Below are 6,323 nucleotides of genomic sequence, written 5' to 3'. Positions count from 1 at the left end.
TTGGTAAAGACCAGCCTTGTCTATTGAAACAGACCAGCCTTGTCTACTGGTGAAGGAGTGTTAAGAGAGAAAACAGCCTTGTCTACTGGTGAAGGAGTGGTAAGAGAGAGAACAGCCTTGTCTACTGGTAAAGGAGTGGTAAGAGAGAACAGCCTTGTCTACTGGTGAAGGAGTGCTGTAAGAGAGAACAGCCTTGTCTACTGGTGAAGGAGTGTTAAGAGAAAGAACAGCCTTGTCTACTGGTGAATTTTTTTATTTTTTATTTTACCTTATTTTACTAGGCAAGCCAGTTAAGAACAAATTTTATTTTCAATGACGGCCTGGGAACAGGGGTTAACTGGTCTAGATCAGTGGGTTAACTGCCTGTTCAGGGGCAGAACGACAGATTTGTACCTTGTCAGCTCGGGGATTCGAACTTGCAACCTTCGGTTACTAGTCCAACGCTCTAACCACTAGGCTACCCTGGTAAGAGAGACCAGCCTTGTCTACTGCAAAGGAGTGCTAAGAGGAGGATACATAGACCAGCCTTGTCTATTGATACAGACCAGCCTTGTCTACTGGTAAATGAGTGCTAAGAGAGAGACCAGCACAACTGACAACTAGACAGACTCTTTGTTTTGTGAACCAGAGAAAATACTTTGCATTCCTCCTGCGCGTGCGCGTGCGTGCAAGCGCGTGCGTGCGCGTGCGTGCGTCTGCGTCTGCGCCTGCGTCTGCGTGTGATACAGGTTGCTTGCCAACAGTCAAGCCGGTGGCAGAGCTGGAATGAAGCGACATTCACTGCTTTATAGGAAGATGCTATTCATGCCTGTCTAGGGGGTCTGACAAGAGGGGCTTGAACTAACTTGTAATGCATGTCTGTGAGGTGACCACTCTATTCCTGACACAGGAGCTGTCGTATAGATGTGTATACAACTCTGTAAGCTATGTGATTGAATTGTTCTCCTTTCATGATTTACATATTTGCAAGTTCATTTTCAACAAAGTTTTAAAGATATATATTAAGGTTTTATTTATATTAATGAAATGCCCCATTTCAGAAGGTCACAGCAACGTCAGGTTCAACCAGGGAGAGCAAGGGGTTTGTTCACTCTGAACCCTGCCGCTCGGTTTGTATCTAACCTCTGGCATTGTGTCTCAGGTTCAACCAGGGAGAGCAAGGGGTTTGTTCACTCTGAACCCTGCCGCTCGGTTTGTACCTAACCTCTGGCATTGTGTCTCAGGTTCAACCAGGGAGAGCAAGGGGTTTGTTCACTCTGAACCCTGCCGCTCGGTTTGTATCTAACCTCTGGCATTGTGTCTCAGGTTCAACCAGGAGAGCAAGGGGTTTGTTCACTCTGAACCCTGCCGCCTCGGTTTGTACCTAACCTCTGGCATTGTGTCTCAGGTTCAACCAGGAGAGCAAGGGTTTGTTCACTCTGAAACCCTGCCGGTTTGTACCTAACCTCTGCATTGTGTCTCAGGTTCAACCAGGAGAGCAAGGGGTTTGTTCACTCTGAACCCTGCCGCTCGGTTTGTACCTAACCTCTGGCATTGTGTCTCAGGTTCAACCAGGGAGAGCAAGGGGTTTGTTCACTCTGAACCCTGCCGCTCGGTTTGTATCTAACCTCTGGCATTGTGTCTCAGGTTCAACCAGGGAGAGCAAGGGGTTTGTTCACTCTGAACCCTGCCGCTCGGTTTGTACCTAACCTCTGGCATTGTGTCTCACATTACTAAGTCCTTCAAAAGGAAATAATATACAAAATATATTAACTTCTTCTCTCATTTCAAAATAACAACCCTTTATGTAAACAAAGTTAAATTAAATAGCGACAAGGGTGTTCATCAAAATACAAACGGTTCTGACAGACATAGACCAGCTACTGGTTCTGACTGAGGCATTGATCAGCTACTGGTTCTGACTGAGGCATTGATCAGCTACTGGTTCTGACTGAGGCATTGATCAGCTACTGGTTCTGACTGAGGCATTGACCAGCTACTGGTTCTGACTGAGTCTCTCTCTCTCTCCTCTCTCTCTCTCTCTCTCTCTCTCTCTCTCTCTCTCTCAGACATGTAGCTGAATACAACCTGTCAACGATTTAGAAGACGCTCAGATGCTCCTGGTAGAAACCTGCTACCACGGAGGCTTGACAGAAATAAATAGACTGAAAAAGAGAATCGATTCTCAGAATGCATGCCATGTTGTTAGGTGAGGTGTCAGACTAGATATAGACTCTCAGAATGCAGAATGCAGGCCATGTTAACAGGGTAAGGGGTCAGACTAGATAGACTCCTCAGAATGCAGAATGCAGGCCATGTTAACAGGGTGAGGGGTCAGACTAGATAGACCTCAGAATGCAGAATGCAGGCCATGTTGTTAGGGGTGAGGTGTCAGACTAGATAGACTCAGAATGCAGAATGCAGGCCATGTTAACAGGGTAAGGGGTCAGACTAGATAGACTCCTCAGAATGCAGAATGCAGAATGCATGCCATGTTAACAGGGTAAGGGGTCAGACTAGATAGACTCCTCAGAATGCAGAATGCAGGCCATGTTGTTAGGGTGAGGTGTCAGACTAGATAGACTCCTCAGAATGCAGAATGCAGGCCATGTTAACAGGGTGAGGTGTCAGACTAGATAGACTCCTCAGAATGCAGAATGCAGGCCATGTTGTCAGGGTGAGGGGTCAGACTAGATAGACTCCTCAGAATGCAGAATGCAGGCCATGTTAACAGGGTGAGGTGTCAGACTAGATAGACTCCTCAGAATGCAGAATGCAGGCCATGTTGTCAGGGTGAGGGGTCAGACTAGATAGACTCCTCAGAATGCAGAATGCAGGCCATGTTGTCAGGGTGAGGTGTCAGACTAGATAGACTCCTCAGAATGCAGAATGCAGGCCATGTTGTTAGGGTGAGGTGTCAGACTAGATAGACTCTCAGAATGCAGAATGCAGGCCATGTTAACAGGGTGAGGTGTCAGACTAGATAGACTCCTCAGAATGCAGGCCATGTTGTCAGGGTGAGGGGTCAGACTAGATAGACTCCTCAGAATGCAGAATGCAGGCCATGTTGTCAGGGTAAGGGGTCAGACTAGATAGACTCCTCAGAATGCAGAATGCAGGCCATGTTAACAGGGTGAGGGGTCAGACTAGATAGACTCCTCAGAATGCAGAATGCAGGCCATGTTGTCAGGGTGAGGGGTCAGACTAGATAGACTCCTCAGAATGCAGAATGCAGGCCATGTTAACAGGGTGAGGGGTCAGACTAGATAGACTCCTCAGAATGCAGGCCATGTTGTCAGGGTGAGGGGTCAGACTAGATAGACTGTTTCTCGGAGCGTGTAGGAGAGTGGGAGAGAGGCAGGGCGGGCGGGGGGAGTGGGGGGGCGGCATTCTGGGTAGAGGCTGTCTGGGGTAGGAGGAGAGATTACTAGTACAACTGACTTCACTAAGCACACATATTACTGTCAAAGTATTATAGGTAGGACGTGTGTAATCGTAGAACAAGCTAGAGTAGCTGTGGGAGAATTTTATCCAGGAATGTTGGATCATTTGACTTGGCATGGTGAGCTCAATGTAGCTAACACACTGTCTGTCCTTGAAGGAAACAGATGTGCAGTATGAATAGATGTGTATAGACCAGCAGGGGTGGAAACACACACTGATAGGCTGATCGACAGACAGACAGACAGACAGACAGACAGACAGACTTTCTTAAAGGCCAAACAACACAATCCTTCACACAAAACACATCACAAAAATGAGCAACACTTAATGAGAATATAAATACATTAAATTAAAACACAACACCAAATACACAGGCAGAATCCTGTCCGTGCACCTTGGAGGCAGGTCCACTAGTAACACCTGGCAGGTCCACTAGTAACACCTGGCAGGTCCACTAGTAACACCTGGCAGGTCCACTAGTAACACCTGGCAGGTCCACTAGTTACACCTGGCAGGTCCACTAGTAACACCTGGCAGGTCCACTAGTAACACCTGGCAGGTCCACTAGTAACACCTGGCAGGTCCACCTGGCAGGTCCACTAGTAACACCTGGCAGGTCCACTCGCTACACCTGGCAGGTCCACTAGTAACACCTGGCAGGTCCACTAGTAACACCTGGCAGGTCCACTAGTTACACCTGGCAGGTCCAGACCTGGCAGGTCCACATGGCAGGTCCACTAGTAACACCTGGCAGGTCCACTAGAGAACACATGGCAGGTCCACTAGTAACACCTGGCAGGTCCACAAGTTACACCTGGCAGATCCACTAGCAGGTCCACTAGAGAACTTCTAAGCAAGGTCCACTAGAGAACACCTGGCAGGTCCACTAGTCACACCTGGCAGATCCACTAGCAGGTCCACTAGAGAACTTCTGGCAGGTCCACTAGAGAACACCTGGCAGGTCCACTAGAGAACACAGACAACTAAAGTTCCTCTTCACTTTTCTAGGTGGAAAAGAGATAAACGGTCCAGGGAAGAGCAGCTTCTCCACTCTGGTTGGTTGGTTGGTTGGTAGGTAGGTAGCTTCTCCACTCTGCTCTGTCTGCTAAACACTTTCCTTAGTCCGATTACCCACAGCTTCTCCACTCTGCTCTGTCAGCTAAACACTTCTGGATTCTTCCCTCGTAGGTAGGTAGGTAGGTAGGTAGGTAGGTAGGCAGGTAGGCAGGCAGGTGGCAGAAGCCCATGTCCATGTCTCCAAACTGTCTGTCCTTCTCCGTGAAGTGTCCATCTGGAGGTCTGACCAGAGACAGACCGACAGGTTGTCTTCCTCGTTGGAGGGACATACAGGACATGAGGATCTTCTTGGTCAGTTTACCGTGTTGTCACCATCCATCCCACAGCGGAGCCCACAGTTCGGCGTTTCTTAAATTAGGATTTCCACCACTTCTGCTGCTGAGTCTGAACTTCTGGAGCTCTGGTGTGTGTTGGTTGGTGCCAGGAAGTGCTCTGAGGTGTAAAGGAAAAAAATAACCATGTTTTAGACACTGGATTAAAAACTGCAAGGATTTTAGCTCCACAATGAGTTAAGCAGTACAAACATAGACAGAGGGTCAGTGGGCCACAATCAAGCTGTAATGTTTGACAAAGACAATCAAGCCGTAATATGTCTGCTACTTCGTATAAAGCCTGTGTTCCGTTGTAATTCCACTCCACACGTCATTTTCTCTGTATTGTATGTGACTAGGTGTTCGAGCTCATAGGTGACTAGGTGTCCGAACTCATAGGTGACTAGGTGTCCGAACTCATAGGTGACTAGGTGTTCGAGCTCATAGGTGACTAGGTGTCCGAGCTCATAGGTGACTAGGTGTCCGAGCTCATAGGTGACTAGGTGTCCGAGCTCATAGGTGACTAGGTGTCCGCGCTCATAGGTGACTAGGTGTCCGCGCTCATAGGTGACTAGGTGTCCGAGCTCATAGGTGACTAGGTGTCCGAGCTCATAGGTGACTAGGTGTCCGAGCTCATAGGTGACTACGTGTCCGCGCTCATAGGTGACTAGGTGTTCGAGCTCATAGGTGACTAGGTGTCCGAGCTCATAGGTGACTACGTGTCCGAGCTCATAGGTGACTAGGTGTCCGAGCTCATAGGTGACTAGGTGTCCGAGCTCATAGGTGACTAGGTGTCCGAAGTCATAGGTGACTAGGTGTCCGAGCTCATAGGTGACTAGGTGTCCGAGCTCATAGGTGACTAGGTGTCCGAGCTCATAGGTGACTAGGTGTCCGAACTCATAGGTGACTAGGTGTCCGAGCTCATTCTGGGTCCCGGGAACTGTTTCTACACACTCAACAAACATTTCAGGAATAGGAAACAGTAGGCTACACACCGGAGGCAGGTGTTGAGGTTGAGGAAGCCTCAGAGGTTGCTAGCATGCTGGTAGGATCCACTGTAAGATCCATCTCCTGGGCTAGGATATCACGGTCACACTGGGTGCTGCAGTCCCTGCTCTGGGGCTTGGACAGGAGCAACAGGGTGGGCCGGGGCAACGGGGTGGGCCGGGGCAACGGGGTGGGCCGGGCAGCGGGGTGCAGGGTGTTGGTGCGGGGGCAGGGAGAGAGGAGACATTGCAGCAGCCGTCTGGTCATCAGAGAGGCTCTTCCCTACAAGCACAGACAACAAGAGGAAGATGGTTAATTGTCTGAGCACAGACAACAAGAGGAAGATGGTTAATTGTCTGAGCACAGACAACAAGAGGAAGATGGTTAATTGTCTGAGCACAGACAACAAGAGGAAGATGGTTAATTGTCTGAGCATAGACAACAAGAGGAAGATGGTTAATTGTCTGAATAACAGACAACAAGAGGAAGATGGTTAATTGTCTGGAGCACAGACAACAAGAGGAA

The 6,323-nt window shown here is 48.9% G+C and overlaps 1 long non-coding RNA gene across 2 annotated transcripts in view; it reads left to right on the top strand.

The window, feature by feature from the left end:
• Window positions 1-4,466, top strand: part of LOC127910753 (uncharacterized) — an 11,256-nt gene extending 6,790 nt beyond the window's left edge. The window contains exons 2-4 of one of the 2 annotated variants that reach the window (XR_008076111.1): window positions 3,873-3,982; window positions 4,178-4,256; window positions 4,339-4,466. This is a non-coding gene — a long non-coding RNA (uncharacterized LOC127910753). Of the gene's footprint in view, window positions 1-3,799; window positions 3,983-4,177; window positions 4,257-4,338 lie in introns of those variants that run through there. The other variant, XR_008076110.1, reaches the window with a different exon arrangement.
• Window positions 4,467-6,323: the final 1,857 nt, after the last annotated feature.

The sequence above is a fragment of the Oncorhynchus keta genome, chromosome 22, assembly GCF_023373465.1.
Source record: "Oncorhynchus keta strain PuntledgeMale-10-30-2019 chromosome 22, Oket_V2, whole genome shotgun sequence".
NCBI classification, from domain to species: domain Eukaryota; kingdom Metazoa; phylum Chordata; class Actinopteri; order Salmoniformes; family Salmonidae; genus Oncorhynchus; species Oncorhynchus keta.
Note: the sequence above shows the minus strand (reverse complement) of the source record. Positions and strands in the feature narration are given on the sequence as shown.